The sequence below is a fragment of the Phocoena phocoena genome, chromosome 2 (genome assembly GCF_963924675.1).
Source record: "Phocoena phocoena chromosome 2, mPhoPho1.1, whole genome shotgun sequence".
NCBI classification, from domain to species: domain Eukaryota; kingdom Metazoa; phylum Chordata; class Mammalia; order Artiodactyla; family Phocoenidae; genus Phocoena; species Phocoena phocoena.
The window spans coordinates 62,987,566-63,005,500 of NC_089220.1; positions in this window are offsets into that span (position 1 = coordinate 62,987,566).

The window sequence follows — 17,935 nt, forward strand, 5'->3', positions numbered from 1 at the left end:
GGGGAAGCAGTGAAGAACTATTAAGTAGAAAAGAAAACAAAATACAGAGCTATTTATATTATCAATAACTGTTAATCCCACAGATGCAACTGTACACATAAGAGGTGGGAAAAACGACAGTGGATTATCTTTTCTGCGGATTATTTTTTTCCTTCATGATTTATTGTGTTTTTCAAATTATCTATGGTAAACATAGATTAATTTTATAATCAGAATAAAAGTTATTCTAAAAGCCAGAAGAGTTCAGATAGATTAAGAAACAGGGAGGGGGCATTCCAAGTGTATGGAAGGCTTTGAGTAAAGCCATTGGGGTGGGGCGCATAGCTTTAATATAGCATCATAGGTTAGACATGACCTGGCTTCCTGAGACTGGAGTAGAATGGGGGAAAGCCTAGGATGCTGAGCTGCCCTAGACAAGTTTGCTTCTGACAGTAAATCCTAGCCGGGCTGCCGAGCCAAGCCAAAGTCATGCAATACAGAAGGCCCCATGCAAGTCATAGTGGATGAAGGCCACGAGTCAGAAAATCTATTCAGTCCAGATGCCAGGCTGCTAAAGCATCAGGGAAGTCAGAATGATAAAGCAAGAGAATTATTATCAGGCAGGGCTGAGTCTGTGGCCAGGTTACACTAAATCGCCAATTGAGGTCACAGATGCCTCTAAAGCAAGAATTCTTGACCAGAACATCTAAATCACTTCTGAAGTTTTTAAAAATACAAACAAAGGCCTTCTTCTATCCCCTCTGGATGACAAATTTACTCTCCAGAACTGACCTTATATAAACCCTCAGTTGACACCACCCAGGGCTGTTCCTTCTGGGAATACACACTCAAAGAAATAATTAGAGGAATCTATTGAGATCAAGTTCTTAGGGTTTACTGTCTCCTAATCCAAGAAGTTTAGATGATTGATGCCAATGAAAATCTCCACAGTCCTACAGTGGCATCCCTCTTCCCAGCTCATGAAGGATGTTCCTTGGGTTCACTCCACATTTCATCAGTGTGACTACCCCGTTGATGAATCTGTTCTAGGAGGACTATTATCCATGCAGTTCCTGGATGGATAAGTCCAAGCTATTCAGCAAATTCAAGAGACTTCACCCATGCTACAGTGCCAACCTCCTTCAGCCTCACAATGCCTGTTCCTGGAAGAATCCAACACTTCTGAACTCTGTCAGGGCTCTTTTTTTCACAAATGAACCTGACGCCAGTGATTTCCAAGCCTCCCGGAGGATAAGAACGTCAGGTTCCTGAGCCAAAACCTAGACCAACAATTACAATTCCCAGGGAAGAGATCTAGTAATCTGCTCTAGACAAATGCTTTTATAGCTGAAACATACTTCTTCTGTAAATGCATATCTTTGTCTAAACCCTAAGCCCAGCTCATTTGGGTGAAAGAGCTCCTACAGTGATGACTGCCTTCAACATGATCTGGAAGAGGTCTGGCACCTGTAACATCTGAGACATCACCACTGATTGTGGCCTTCCTGCAAGTTGGGTCAAAACAGACACAACTGTCTCCGTTCTTCCAGTAATCCACATCTAATGCAGCCTCAAATCTTTTTCTGAAGGAAGCAGTCAGTAGGCAATTGGGTCCTCATCCAGAAGTGGATTACAGAACAGAATAGCAGGGATCTCAGCACCTGGCCCCATCTGACTCTATTGGCATTTATCCAGCAGCCTTCTCCAGCCATTTTACCTACTATAGTTCTGAGGGCAGCCATCAAGGCCTCCTGTAGCAGCAATATTGTTTTTTATGTACTACTCATTAAAGTCCAGCCTCCAGTCCGGACTTGGGTTAGGCGGGCATACTTGGTCCACCAGTCCTTTCAGTAACCCTACATATTTCACAATATTCTACCCATTGCAGGGTCTATACACGTGTGCCCAGATGAAATACACAGACAAGAATGGATAGATCCCCGAGGGTAATGCCTAGGAGACCTGCAGCCTGCCTTACACATATTCCTAATTTTTTGGTAGGTTTCCCTTGAATGAAATTGGAGAAACCCAGAATCCACCCCAATTCACAGGGAAGACTGAAAGGAGAGACCAGGAGTGAGACCCCTGGAAGCAAAGACCAAATATAAAAACATGCTACAATTAGGACTTGGCATCCATTACATGCAATCCTGTTATGGATCACACCCTTCTCGGCCTGCTTCAAGCTTGATTCTACCAGTAAATACCGTAATTGCTTTAGTGTAAAGTGCTTGAACCACCTTAACCAGGCTTTGAATATCTCCCACCATTTTAACCTCTTAGGTCACATTTCAGCTACTTCTTGGCTTAATACATCTAGACCAACCACACAGAAACAGATCTCTGTCTTATTTCAGGACTTTCCTCTTGGAAGGTGATTCCAGGATTAAACCAAATGGGGAGTGATTAGCACACTCAGAAGTTCCCCAGTTTAATGAAAGACCCTAAAGAAAGTATCAGAAGATTTTGAGCAAGAGAGTGGCATCATGAAATTTGGGCTTTAAGAAGGTTAATCTGGCATCTGCAGGATGGATTTGAAGGTAGAACTTACTGAATTCCTGGGAGGGTTATTATAATAATCAAATGTGAGGGTCCAAAAGTCTAAGTTTGCATGATGGTAATGTAAACAAAGATACATATATTAGAGACATCAGAAAGGAAAAAAATCAATGAATTTAGTGAATGAAAGTTTTGCTCAGAAAAAAAGAAGGCCTAAGACAGATTGCTAGTGAGACTGCCATGACTTAAAAATAGAGGCAGGGCAGAAGAAAATTAGATATTGGAGAAAGCTGGTATTCCTGAGGGACGAGCAATTTTAGGGATTATTTAGATAAAGCAAATCACAAACTATATAGACAGCACCAAGCTCCATGCACCAACAGGGAAATAAAGTTTGATTTCCTTTGTGTATATGTGAATGTGCTTACTGTTTTCTAAATTCAAGAACAGCTCAGCCAAGAAAAAGAATCTGAACAGACAACTCACAGAGGAAGGAATTCTAATGGCCAAGAAGCATTTGAAAAGATGTTCAATAGTGGAATTGCTAATAAGGATTGATTTCTAAAAATAGAATAAAGCAAAAATCAAGTACAGCATAGTTACCCTTGGAAATCTCTTAAATCTCCCAAGAAATAAAGTATACATGATTTGGTACACAGAATCCTACATGTATATATAAATATATAATGGATTGCATGTGGGGAATCCCCAAGACCACCTTAGTTTCAGTGATCCACTGGGGGGGGACACACAGAACTCAGTAAAGCTGTTATATGTATAGCACAGGGAAATATACTCAATATTTTGTAATAACCTACAAAGGAAAAGAATCTAAAGAAAAATACACACACACACACACACACACATATATATCTGAATCATTGTGCTGTACACCTGAAACTAACACAATATTGTAAATAAACTATACTTCAATTTAAAAAACAAAAAAACAAAAGCTGTTATACCAATGCTTATGGTTTATTACAGCAAAGGAAAAAGTTTCATAGAGCAGAGTCAGTAGAAACCAAATGCAATCTTCCAGGTGTCCTCTCCCAGGAAAGCCACACAGATAGCACTTAATTCTCCCGGCAACAGTGTGTGACAACATATCGCCAACCAGGGAGACTCACCTGAGCCTTGGTGCCCAACCTTTTTATTGCGAATCAATCACATAGACATGGAGATGAGACATGACTGACTTAGCTAGTCAGTCTCCAGAAGCCCCAGAGGCCTAGGTGATACAGTGTAGCCCAGGACCCCAGCTGAACCAAAACAGGTGTTCACCATAAATCACATTGCTAACATAACCTACCTGGCATGGCCTACGGTCACTATACAAAGCCACTCTTATCAGGCAGATATTCCAAGGGCTTAGAAGTTATCTCCCAGGAGCTGGACAAGGGCCAGTCATAAAGACCTTTGGAATATACAGAATTTAGACACGTATGCTTCCTGATTTAACCCTTTACTACACATGCACATAAAAATATGGGCTATGTAGTGGATTATCTATGTAAAACATAACTGTATAACACTCTGTCTTTAAAGACTAGAATCACAGTTCCTCTTAAAGGACTATATCCAAGTAAATAACAGATATGAATAAAGCTCTACATGATGAGAGTAAAAGAGCAAAAATTTTAAAACAAACTAAATGTCTAAGACTAGGAAAATGGTTAAATAAATCATGGTGTGTTCATATCTTAGACTACTGCATACCCCTTAAAATCTATATATTGTTAAGTGAAAAAAATATATATATAATTGACTCTCATTCTTCATGAATTCTGTATTTGTGAATTCACCTATTCTCTAAAATTTACTTGTAACCCCAAAATCAATCATTGCAGTGCTTTTTGTGGTCATTTGTGGACTTGCACAAAGTTGCAAAAAATCTGAGTTGCCCAATGAGCACATTCCCAGCTGAGGTTCAACAAGGTGACAACTGCCTTGTTTCATCTCAACTATAAATAAGTGTCTTTTCCACAGTCTATTTACTGCCCTGTATCTCACATTTTTGTGCTTTTTGTTGGTGATTTCACTGTTTAAAATGGCCCCCCAGGGTAGCACTGAAGTGCTGTCCAGTGTTCCCAAGTCAAGAAGGCTGTGATGTGCTTCACAGAGAAAATACGTGTATTAAATAAGGTTCAGTTCAGGCATGAGTTTTGGTGCGTTGGCCATGAGTTCAATGTTAATGAATTAGCAATATGTATTAAATAAACTGTCTTCAAACAGAAACACATAAAACAGGGCTATGTTTTGATCGATTATGAAAATGTTTCGACCAGAGGCTCAACAGGAACCTAACCCAGTACTTTTCCTAGGAGCAATGGTTCAATACTTCCTAATACATTGTTTGCAGTAACTACAGAACATAACTACCACAAATAATGAGAACTGTATATATATATATATATATATATATATATATATATATATATATATATATATATACATACACACAACATGGAAAGATATATATCAAGATATTGATAGTGGTTGTCTTTAAGAATGTGGTTGATTTTGATTTTTTTATAGTACTTTGCTATATTTGCCACATTTTTTTTATCAGCAACATGTGAATATATATAATTGAAGGAAAGTTAGTTATACAATAAACAAATGTAAGACCATGAGAAATAGGTTACACCAGTTATAGACCTTAATAACTCAGAAAGCCATTAAGGGTGGGCACTCATGTTTCTGAAGGTACCAGTGGCATAAGTAACCATTTTAAAAAACCCACGTAGGTGAGTACACAGGCTCTCCCTTTGGAATGGTAAGTGGGGGCTAGTAGGGAAAGATGACAAAAATATTGTGCTTCCTCATAAAAACAAAATAGAACAAAACTTCATTCTATTCATTGTCAAAGGCATGGAAGGGAGAATTCTTGTTGGCTTGCCTCTTTCAGCCCATCTCCAAACAAAGCTTATTTATGAGCTGGGAGCTGAAAAGGACCTAGAATCCCTGATTTGTTTTCACACTAATGCTTGGTGGTAGAGATAATAAAGCTGCTGTGGGTGGGCTTTGCATAACCAACCCATCCTGCATCATGCCGTGGTCAGGCTGGGCTTTAAGTGAATGTGTTATTTGAAAATCAATGCTAAGACCGTAAAAAAGCATTGCAGTATTGTGACTGTTCTCACCCTCCAAGTTTTCTCTGGGGATCCGTGTGTTATCAACACTTCACCCTCACATTACTCACAGGCAATAGCAGCTGTGGCAGCATTTTCTAGTCCTTAGTTTGTTTCAACGCCCCTGAGAACCATATAGAATGCACCTCCCATTTATGCCAACTTTTCCCTTGTGAAGGATCCCACAAGGCTTCATTAATTTCTCAAGCTAGCCCCAGAGGTCACTACTGCCGCTTCTGGGGCAAAGCAGTACCTGATAGCACACAGAAACCCAGGATAGCCATTTGAATTAAGAAACAGAAAAGCATTCCTACTGTAGGGAGTTCAGGGAAATTACGTACGACCAGTTTACCAGGGATTTAGGTATTCTTACCCTGACAAAGAAATAATAGCCGTCACTGACTCTGAGGTGAGGTCCTCACCCTGGGAGTCCAAAAACCATTTAGAACAGGTGGACTCCAAAGAACAAAGTTTCAATCAAAGGGTACTCTTTGGTTGAGACAAAAATTTGACACATCTTGAGAGGAATACTGATGCAATGGAGCTTCCTTATATAATACACTCAAAACTCCAAAGGAATTAAGTTTCCTCTAATATAATGCAGCTGGATATTAGCAAGAAAGAACTACATGAAAAACCTAAGGTTGAATGCATCAAGCAGGGAGAACACAAAGCAATTAATGTGAGAGAAAGAGAAGACGTTGGCTCTAAAGGAAACGGAAATCGGCTATTATCATCCTTTTGATGATTACAGACGAAGCCCTCTTCAGCAGGGAAAGGTTTCATTAACTAAATGGCCTGGAAGCTCTTACCACAGATGAATCAGAGAATGTGTTTCCAGGGCAGGGAAGGAAAAAAGTCTATTTAAAATGAGAACCCAAAAGATCTTTCAAAACAAAAATTTCTTATTAACTACCTAAAAATCAATAAGGAAAAGAAAAACACCTCAACAGAACTATGGGCAAAGAGCATGAACAGGCAAGTCACACACACAAATATTGCTAATGAACATTAAAAGCTGCTCGACTTCCTTTATGATTAATCAAATAAAAATTAAAACAATAATGCGATTATTTTTACCTATCAGATTGCCAAAGATGCACAAATTGATGATATTTGTTGTTGGCAAGAAGGTAGGAAAACATAAATGGAAAAATACTCTTGTTGGAATTGTATGACTCTATTGGAGGGGAATGTAGCAATTTATATTATATTTTATTTAATTTTTTAACAGCTTTATTGAGATGCAATTCACATGCCATAAAATTCAGTTCTGTAAAATTCAGTCATTTTTTAGTCCAGTGCCAGAGTTGTGTGGCCATCACCACTATCTAATTTTAGGACATTTTTATCACTGCTTAAAGAAACCTGGTTCCCATCAACAGTCACTCTCCACCCCCCAGTCCCTGTCCGCTTTCTGTCTCTGTGGATTTGCCTATTCTGGACATCTCATATACACAGAATCATACAATACACGGCCTTTTGTAACTGGCTTCTCTCGCTTAACACATTTTCGAGGTTCATCCACGGTGTATGACAAACCCACAGCAAACATTATTCTCAATGGTGAAAAACTGAAAGCATTTCCTCTAAGATCAGGCACAAGACAAGGGTGCCCACTCTCACCACTATTATTCAACATAGTTTTGGAAGTTCCAGCCACGGCAATCAGAGAAGAAAAAGAAATAAAAGGAATCCAAACTGGCAAAGAAGAAGTAAAACTGTCACTGTTTTCAGATGACATGATACTATATATAGAAAATCCTAAAGATGCCACCAGAAAACTACTAGAGCTCATCAATGAATTAGTAAAGTCACAGGATACAAAATTAATACACACAGAGAACATGCTGTATAGCACAGGGAACTCCACTTCCCTGCACAGTAGAAACTAACACAACATTGTTAAACAACTATACCCCAATTTAAAAAAATTAATACACAGAAATCTCTTGCATTCCTATACAATAACAACGAAAGATCAGAAAGAGAAATGAAGGAAACAATCCCATTTACCATTGCAACAAAAAGAATAAAATATCTAGGAATAAACCTACCTAAGGAGGCAAAAGACCTGTATGCAGAAAACTGTAAGATACTGATGAAAAAAATCAAACACAATACAAAGAGATGGAGAGTTATACCATGTTTTTGGATTGGAAGAATCAATATTGTGAAAATGACTATACTACCCAAAGCAATCTATAGATTCAGTGCAATCCCTATCAAATTACCAATGGCATTTTTCACAGAACTAGAACAAAAATTTTTACAGTTTTCATGGAAACACAAAAGACCTCAAATAACAAAAGCAATCTTGAGGAAAAAAATAAAACAAAAGAGCTGGAGGAATCAGTTTCTCTGACTTCAGACTATATAACATTTTAACATTAACATTATAACATCTCCTTGGACTCAACATTTCTATTTCTAGTAATTTGTCTCACAGAAGGTGGTCAAGGGTATTCAGTATAGCACTGTTTATAATATTTTAAAAATCTAGTAAAACCCAACTGTCCATTCATTGAGTTGGTTAAATAACTACTGTACTTATAATGGAATACTAGAAAGCCATTAAGAAGAATGAGACATATCTTTACACAGTAGGATGCATTAAATAAAACAACAAGTTGCAAAACACTATGAGCAGGGTACAGGGTTTCTTTATGGGATGATTAAGATGTTCTGAAATTACTGTAAAAATAAAAATATTATTTGGGATAAAAGAAATGTTCTGAAATTAGATAGTGGTGATTGTTGTACAACATTGTGAAAGTACTAAAAGCCACTAAGTTGAAAGCCACTAAATGATTGAAATAGGTGAGGAAAATTAAGAGATGCAAACTTCTAATTATAAAATAAATGAGTCATGGGAGTTCCCACTGCTGTGGCCTGGGTTCGATCCCTGGTTGGCGAACTAAGATCCCACAAGCCATGTTGTTTGGCCAAAAATAAATAAATAAATTTAATTAAATAAATGAGTCACGGAATGAAGTTTAATATATAGTGTGGGGAATATAGTCAGTAATTATATAATATCCTTGTATGGTGACAGATGGTAACTAGACTTAAATACAGTCGTTATTTAACCAACTCAATGAATGGACAGTTGGGTTTTACTAGATTTTTTAAATATTATAAACAATGCTATACTGAATACCCATTTTGTAATATATAGAAATATCAAATCACTATGTTGTGCAAAAGGAGCTATCATAGTGTTGTAGGTCAATTATACTTCAAATAACAGACAAACAAACTTATAGAAAAAGAGATCAGATTTGTGGCTACCAGAGTTGGGGTTAGGGTGGAGGAGGTTAAATTGGATGAAGATGGTCACTAAATTGAATGCTCAAAAATGGTTAAAACGGTGAATTTTTATGTTATGGGAATTTTACCACAATTTGAAAAAATAATATGAATAACATGATCCCATTTTTTGTGGGGAAAGCAATAACATCTATTAGTATGTACATAGACAAAAATCTGGAGAGAGATAGGCTAAATAACTGATAGTTGTCTATGGTCATACCGCCCTGAATATGCCCGATCTCATCTAAATAATTGATAGTGATTACCTCTGAGGGTGACAGACATGGAGTACTGTCAATATCCATGTTGCATATGTCTCTAATGTTTGAATATTTAGTAAAAAAAAAAAAAAAAAGCATGTATAACTTTCATATTCAGAAGAAAATATATTAGGGTTTCCCTGGTAGCGCAGTGGTTAAGAATCCACCTGCCAGTGCAGGGGGACACAGGTTCGTGCCCTGGTCCAGGAAGATCCCACATGCCACGGAGCAACTAAGCCTGTGCGCCACAACTACTGAGCCTGCGCTCTGAAGACTGCGAGCCACAACTACTGAGCTCACGTGCTGCAACTACTGAAGCCCGCACACCTAGAGCCCGTGCTCCACAACAAGAGAAGCCACTGCAACGAGCAATCCGCGCACCCAATGAAGAGTAGCTCCCACTCGCCACAACTAGAGAAAGCCCGCCTGCAGCAATGAAGACCCAATACAGCCAAAAATAAATAAATTAATTAATTAATTAGGAAAAAAAATTTTTTATAAAAGAAGAAAATATATTAAATCACTTGGAAAATATACCCTTTTCTAGAGAACAAAGGTCTGATTATTTGAGAACAAATAATTGAACTCGTAAAAAATTCCTTTTATCAAAGATATTTCAAGATATCTGTTTCAGTGGTATGAGGTTTAGGACATGCTACCCCTAAATATGGCATCTTGGCATATTAAATACCTTAAGCTGAAGGAATTTTAAAAACAGCAGAAGCAGGAAGGTCACTTTGACCTCCCCACTCCTTTTCCCTGAAACAATTCATAAATTGCCCATGTGAAAGGTGTCTTTCTGGACTTCCCTGGTGGTGCAGTTGTTAAAAAGCCACCTGCCAATGCAGGGGACACCGGTTCAAGCCCTGGTCCTGGAAGATCCCACATGCCGCGGAGCAACTAAGCCAGTGTGCCACAACTACTGAGCCTGCGCTCTAGAGCCCACGAGCCACAACTACTGAGCCCACGTGCCACAACTACTGAAGCCCACGCGCCTAGAGCCCATGCTCCGCAATGAGAAGCCCGTGCACTGCAGCGAAGACCCAACACAGCCAAAAATAATAAATAAATAAATAAATAATAATAATAAATTTAAAAAATGAAAGGTGTCTTCCTTGTGCTGGGAAGAAAGAAGACATTCTTATCACTAGAGACAGAGAATTTGAGGCCAAGAAGGCTGTATAAACAAACCTTGTTAAACTAACCCTTAACTTCATAGTTACTTCTTCACCATTTACTACCCCCAGCCCAAACCTCTTTGTCTTGTCAATTCTTCACAAATTCATTGTTTCTTTGTCTAAAGAGTATTAAAGCTTCCTACTCTGCTCACTTCTGCAGGTCTTTAGTCTCCTGTGAAGGCTCCATATACATGTAAAAATCCAATAACATTTGTATGTTTTTCTCCTGTCAATCTGTCTTTGTCAGTTTAATTTTCAGACCCAGCCAGGGACGCTAAGAGGGTCAAGGAAAACTTTTTTCATCCCCTTTAGTGGGAACTGTTATATTTCAGATTTGTGAGACCGTAAAGATTTTGTTGCTTTGCATTTTCTCATTCAATAAAGAAAAAGAAGGAGAACATGTACAAAAAGCATTTGTTCACTATAGTTAGAGGCTAAAATCTAACCTTTGAGACTGAAATATAAACACTCATTTGTCTAGAAGAAATTGGGTACTAAAGGCTATGTACACAGCTTTATGCCTCTGTTTCCAACCAAACCATTTGCTGGGTCCTGACCTTCAGACAATAAAAGGAAGTAGAAGATTCAGGGTCAGAAGACTGGGATTCTGGTTCCAGTTCAACCACTAATTGCTACGTGAACAAAGGCAAATCCTTCAACCTGTCTAGGCCTCCATTTCTTCACATCTAAAAATGGGGAGTTGATACTAAATAATTAGAGTGGTGAAATTATGTGATTATGTAAGAAATCAATAAGCCAAACAAACACTATACGCAAAAAATTTCCATTTAGGGCAGTGCATATTATTTTATGTAATCTTAAGAGAATCTGTTAAGGCAACTAAGCGAAGAGCTATGGGTAAATACACATGTTTGTGAAGATGGCCAATAGACTGTGTGCTTAAAAGCCTGGAAGCGAGGTAGCTATCAAAGAGTGCCTATGAGTGCAGAGAAGTCCTTCTCTAAAGAAACGTTTGAGCCTTCTAAGAAGAAAAGTTCATTCTCATTAAACTAATCTAATGTTCTTCTATCTCTAAAGATGCATGATTTTGCAGACAATAGAAAAGAATTGTATTCCTTGCTGCCCCCTTGTGAGTTTTAAGGAAACTGTTCCTTGGTTTATTGAATTCGTTTTTTAAATTCAGCAAACATTTATTAAGTACTTATTTTGTGCCAGGCACTTTGCTGGTGATAAGAACACAAAAATTAAATAAGACATGATGCCTACTCTTAAGGAACTCACAAATTAATAAAGGCTATCAGTGGTCAAATATTTATGCTTCAGTGTGACAGAGACAAGTTCAAGGATTTACTGGACCACTTACATCAGCCAGTTGTTTTTTGGGAGGTAGGGTGGGGCACTCAAGGAAGACTGACTCCCCAAGGAGTGAAAGGAGAGGTGATCTGTCTCCAAAAGATATTTAGGTAGTAGAGTTTATGAGACTTGCTTATATGGTACATGAAGACATGGTGATAGGAATCAAGGAAATAGAGTAAAATAGAGTCTAGAATAACAACTACGTCTATATGGCCATACCTGAAATTAACGCTACATGGAAATAAAAGAGACTTTAAAATGGTCAATATTTTCATTCTTTCAGCTTAGTCTCTGTGAATTATTTCCTATCAGTATCTCAGCCACATTTCATTTTTAATTTATTCTACTTCTAATCTCAGCTCTTCTCATTTAGTACTTTTCAGGATTTTATTTGGGTATTGTTATCATCATTTTATGTTTGATAACTGTAGACTAAGGCCAGGTAATAGTCAAACCATAATAACACAAACACTAGTCTCATGGAATAATTTTTCACAATAAACAAAAGCATCGGTCGTGTCAGGAAACAAATTAACAAACTGCTTTTGAATTTCTCACTTTTGTAATCTCCAGGGCCATCATAGGACCTGGCACATGGTTGGCTGGTTGAAATCATAAATTTGAATGAATGACTAAAGAGTAAAGGGATTTGAATGAATAAGTGATTTTGAAATCAGCCTGTGAAGAAAGGGTAAGACTTGGATCACTAGAAAGGATGGAGAAGAATTATTTGAGAAAGGGAGAGCCACATATAAACTAAGAGCATTTATCAAAGAAAACATGATAGCAAGTACGTGGGTTAATTAATAATTAGTGCTGACTAATTTAGGGGGCTATTTGAGGGCACAAGTGTCCAGATATAGACACAATCAGACATGGGTCTTTTCCCTGAGCCTCAAGGGATTGTTTACTGTACATCTATTCTCTGCAATATGAAGAGGTTGAAACAGAGTGGAGTGTGAAGGCTTAGGCTGAGACCTCTCTCCACCACTTCCTCCCGAAACGTTGGCCTGTGAATCCCTCAGCTTCAACCACTCCTTTTCAAGAGCTAGATATAAATCTTGTTCAATAAGACAGCTGGCAGAAGAGAGAACATTCAACAGTTGTAATTACCTAAATGTCCCACCATTACCCATTCGAATGACTAAATCCTCTGTATCGATCATTTTAACAAATGATAATTAAACCCAAATAACCTCTAGGATCATTTGGTTTCTACAGTGACAAAACTGGACCTCTAGGCATTATATTGCAAGGCCCTGAGTCAAGGCGGGCAGAGCAAAACAAAGCACAAAGGGAACTGGGTGGAAAGGGGCTGGTACGCTGGAGTGGGAGGAAGGCAGCAGATCACTGTAGCAAATGCTTGTCGGTTACCAGTAGATGGAAGCACCCCCCACTCCCACCCCACCAGTAAAGAAAATTCTTAAATTCTTCCCGGCTTTGTACTGTGTACTGGTGTAGTTACAATAATAATTGCTTCCCACTATTTGCTACGGCCAACCAACATGCAGCTCATTTTTGCCCTCTGAAACATTGCTTCCCACACTGGTGAATCATTTACTCAATTCGAGAAGGCCTGCTAGGAATATTATGTGCTTGTCGGCTTAGGCATATGGTTGAGGATTTCTACCTTTTTAGATCTAAGGTAAGAAAGTTTGCAGGGCATTTCCTCCAGCCCCCCAAAATATCAGTGACAGACAAAAATCAGACTGACTTCGTTTGCCATAACAGAGAGGGGCTATCATCTTGAATATGTTAAAGCAGGGACTGTGTCATACTCACCACTAAGTCCTTAGGGGTTAGTGCAGCACGCAGTCAGTTCACAAAAATATTTTTTTCAACCGAACCTGATACGGAGCAGGACCCTGTGAGGCTCCTTAGCACAAAGCCTTCCTGTGTCCCCTATTTCTTTGATTACAGGAAACAGGCTTCATTCAGCCTCCATGACCTTCCCTGAGTTCCAAAGGGCAGATTCAAGCAGTTGTTAATTAGGGAAGGGAGGGGATGTGAGCCAGAGGAGGAACAAACAGTCAAGAGAAACAATAGTGCAGCCTTAGAGCCAGGTCCTGGTTCCCCATCAAGGGATACACACAATATCTTTGAGCTGTTTTGCAGAGACTGAAACCCACACCAGGTGGGAGAAGTTAACTGTTAATGATGGTGTGCTGCCCACAAGCAAGGAGACCCCAGACCCATTGGAACCAGAAGGCTGATGATACTGACTCCCACATACCTCACCACCAGCCAGTCGGAAGAATGTCCACAAGCTGATCACACCCTCTTTGAAACTTACTGTAAGACTTTTCTTATAAAGCAATTATACTCCAATAAAGATGTTAAAAACAAAAACAAAACAAAAACTTCTCACTACCCCCTCCAGGTTGGGACACACAGTTTTGAGGGCACTAGCGTGCTGTGGCCCCCTTTGCCTGGCAGAGCAATAAAGCTGTTCTTTTCTACTTTACCCAAAACTCTGTCTCTGAGATTTAATTCAATGTTGGGGTACAGAGGCCAGATTCAGCTTCAAACTTAACACAAAGTAATTTAAATTAAAATCCAGGCTAGGGCTTCCCCGGTGGCGCAGTGGTTGAGAGTCCCCCTGCCGACGCAGGGGACACGGGTTCGTGCCCCGGTCCGGGAAAGATCCCACATGCCGCGGAGCGGCTGGGCCCGTGAGCCATGGCCGCTGAGCCTGCGCGTCCGGAGCCTGTGCTCCACAATGGGAGAGGCCACAACAGTGAGAGGCCCGCGTACCGCAAAAAAAAAAAAAAAAAAAAAAAAAAAAAAAAATCCAGGCTAGGCCTAACAATATTAATGTATAAATCATACACTAATAAATCTTTCCAAAGCACCATGTTTGTTGAGATTTTTAAATACTTAAAATGGCAGGTGAGCAGCCTCCTAACTGGTTGTTCTATGGTGTGTGTAAATAGTATTATCTAAGCTTTTCTTCTGCAGGACAAGCACTGCTAGGCAGAAGTCAGAGACAAAAACTTTGGGTAGTTCAGCACTTTCTGTAACCCATCAGCGGATTTAGAAAGCATTAACTGTGTGCTAAGCACTGTTTCAGGCCCTGGGATTTTAATGGGGAGCCATGTGGCGTCAGCTAAATGTATTGGAAGACGCTTCAGACAAAACTATAATTCAAAAAGATACATGAACCCCAATGTTCACAGCAGCACTATTCACAATAGCCAAAACATGGAAACAACCTAAATGTCCATCAGATGAATGGATAAACATGTGGTAAATATATAAATGGAATATTACTCAGCCATTAAAAAGAATGAAATAATGCCATTTGCAGCAACATGGATGGACTTAGAGATTATCATACTAAGTGAAGTAAGTCTGACAGAGAAAGACAAATACCATATGATATCACTTATATGTGGAATCTAAAATACGACATAAATGAACTTATCTGCAAAACAGAAACAGACTCACAGACATAGAAAACAGACTTGTGGTTGCCAAGGGGGGGGGGAGAGGGATGGAGTGGGAGTTTGGGATTAGCAGATGCAAACTAGTATATGCAGAATGGATACACAACAAGGTCCTACTGTATAGCACAGGGAAATATATTCAATATCCTGTGATAAACGATAATGGAAAAGAATATTAAAAACTATGCATATATATGTATGCATATATAACTGAATCACTTTTCTGTACAGCAGAAGCAGAAATTAACACATTGCAAATCAACTATACTTCAATAAAATAAACAAAATAAAATAAGTCTGATTTCTATCAGAAAAAAGAAAGTATTGGGAGACTCTTTCCCAATTAACTACAAATTACCCCCAAATCCTGTCTTCTTGGAATTTGTATGAAGAACCTCATATCAAAGAATGCATAATACCATGTTCATGCATTCATTATTAATTAGTGCTGATTAAGTTAGGGCACACTTGAGGGCCTAAGAATCCAAATACACACAAAAAGCAATGTAATATTTTTAAATAGTGTAATTTTCACAGCTTGTGTGTGTTTTTGACAGGACCCCATATACAATGGCATCTATGATGCATGAACACAAATAAGCTCAGGAAATGCAGAGCACAATCCTAGAAAACACAGTGCCAACTTCTCCCTTCGTGATCTTAAATTCAAATAAATCTGTGTTTTTCATTAGAGCAAACCCTTTGGCTCTTTACTTTTTTTTTTTTTTTTTATGTACATGTATTCTCCACTCCGCCCTCCACCCAGCCCCCATCAAATTTCTACCTATAATGACACTTTTACCTTTGAGGCAACTATTCAGATTTTTTCAAGTTGGCAAAAGCCCTATTTCTTCAGCACATGCAGGCAGAAGAAAGAACCACTATTTTTAAATTAATTTCAGAAAGTTTAAAGGCCTAAGTGGGAAAAGTAAAAATTTTAAATGATCAGAAGACCATTTAGAAAACTTTCTATGACATCCAGACACAAACAAGACCAAAACCACAAACCATAAAGAAAAATTTTGATAAATTCAACTACATTACAATGTAAAGCTTCTGTATGACAGCAGTTATCATTTTTTTAAAAAAGTTATGAAAAGCTACAGACTGTGAGATGATATTTAGAAATGTAAATTAGCACAATTACTTTCAAGGCAATTTGTCTAAATCTCACAAATTTGGAAATACACATATCCTATAACCCAGCAAGTCTACTCTAAAATGTATATCTAGAGCAGTAATTCTCAAACTTCAGCTTGAATCAGAATAACTGGAAAGCCTGTTAAAGTACAGTCTGCTGGGCCCCACCCCCAGGTTCTGATTTAGTAGACATGGGCGAAGGCCCTGGAATCTGGATTTCTAACAAGTCCCAGGTGATCCTGATGATGTTGCTGATTCAGGCACTACATTTGGAGAATTACTGCCCCAGAGAAACCATCATGCATGTACCTAAGAGGACACGTACAAAAAATGTTCACCATAGTGCTGTCTGCAGTTGTGAAAAACTAGAAACAACCAATAAGGAAATGGATGAATAAATGTAGAACATTCAAGCAATGCAGTTACATGAACGAACAACATGTATCAATATGAATAAATCTCAAATCATAATGATGAGTGAAAAAGCGAGTTGCAACAGAATACATTCGATATGCCATTTATGTAAATCTTAAACAATAGTCTCTACTGTTTATGGATACATTCTTATGTATCAAAATTATGAAAACAGGGATAAGAAGGATCATATGAGTGAGGGAGTAGGGAACTGAGATTGAGAAATGGTTCAAAGGAAGCTTCAATGTATCCATAATATTTTGTTTCTTTAAAACTGACCTCAGGGCTTCCCTGGTGGTACAGTGGTTAAGAATCCACTTGCCAATGCAGGGGACACGGGTTTGATCCCTGGTCTGGGAAGATCCCACATGCCATGGAGCAACTAGGCCCGTGCACCACAACTACTGAGCCTGTGCTCTCCAGCCCATGAGCCACAACTACTGAGCTCCTGTGCCGCAACTACTGAAGCCTGTGGGCTCTAGAGCCCGTGCTCCGCAACAAAAGAAGCCACTGCAATGAGAAGCCCACGCACTGCAGTGAAGAGCAGCCTCAACTCTACACAACTAGAGAAAGCCTGCGCGCAGCAACAAAGACCCAACGCAGCCAAAAAAAAAAAAACCAACAACACTATGATCTTCCTTTTTTTTCTTTTTTTTCCTTCTTTTTCTTAAAAGCAGATGAAATTCCTATATGAAAGAGGTCCTCCGTGTATCCTCCTCATCTTATCACCAAGGATGAGAAGTTGAAACCAAGAGAATTCTGTACACTTAGACTCTGTTAAAATCATTCTCCTCTTCCTTTGGCCTCCTCACGGAGGTCAGTCACTTTTCCACACTTGCCTCTCCGTGTTCAAACTAATATAAACGCAAGTAGGTACTGCCATTTCTTTGGGTCTTCGTTTGTTATGAGGGCTCTGGTGTCACATAAACAATAAAAATTTGTATGCTTTCCTCCTGTTAATCTCTCCTCTGTCAGTTTAATACTCATGCCCACCTGAAAAACCCTAAGAGGGTAGAGGTAAAAATATGCCTCCCTTACAAATGTATACAATGTCTCTGACAAGTTCCTCTGAAATTGGCTCAATTCTTATCTTCCTACAACCTCAGCTCCCCAGGAACTTCAAAAGCTATCTCCTCCTTAAAGAAGCCTTCCTGGACTTCCCTGGTGGCGCAGTGGTTAAGAATCCAGCTGCCAGTGCAGTGGACATGGGTTCGAGCCCTGGTCCAGGAGGATCCCACATGCCGCAGAGCAACTAA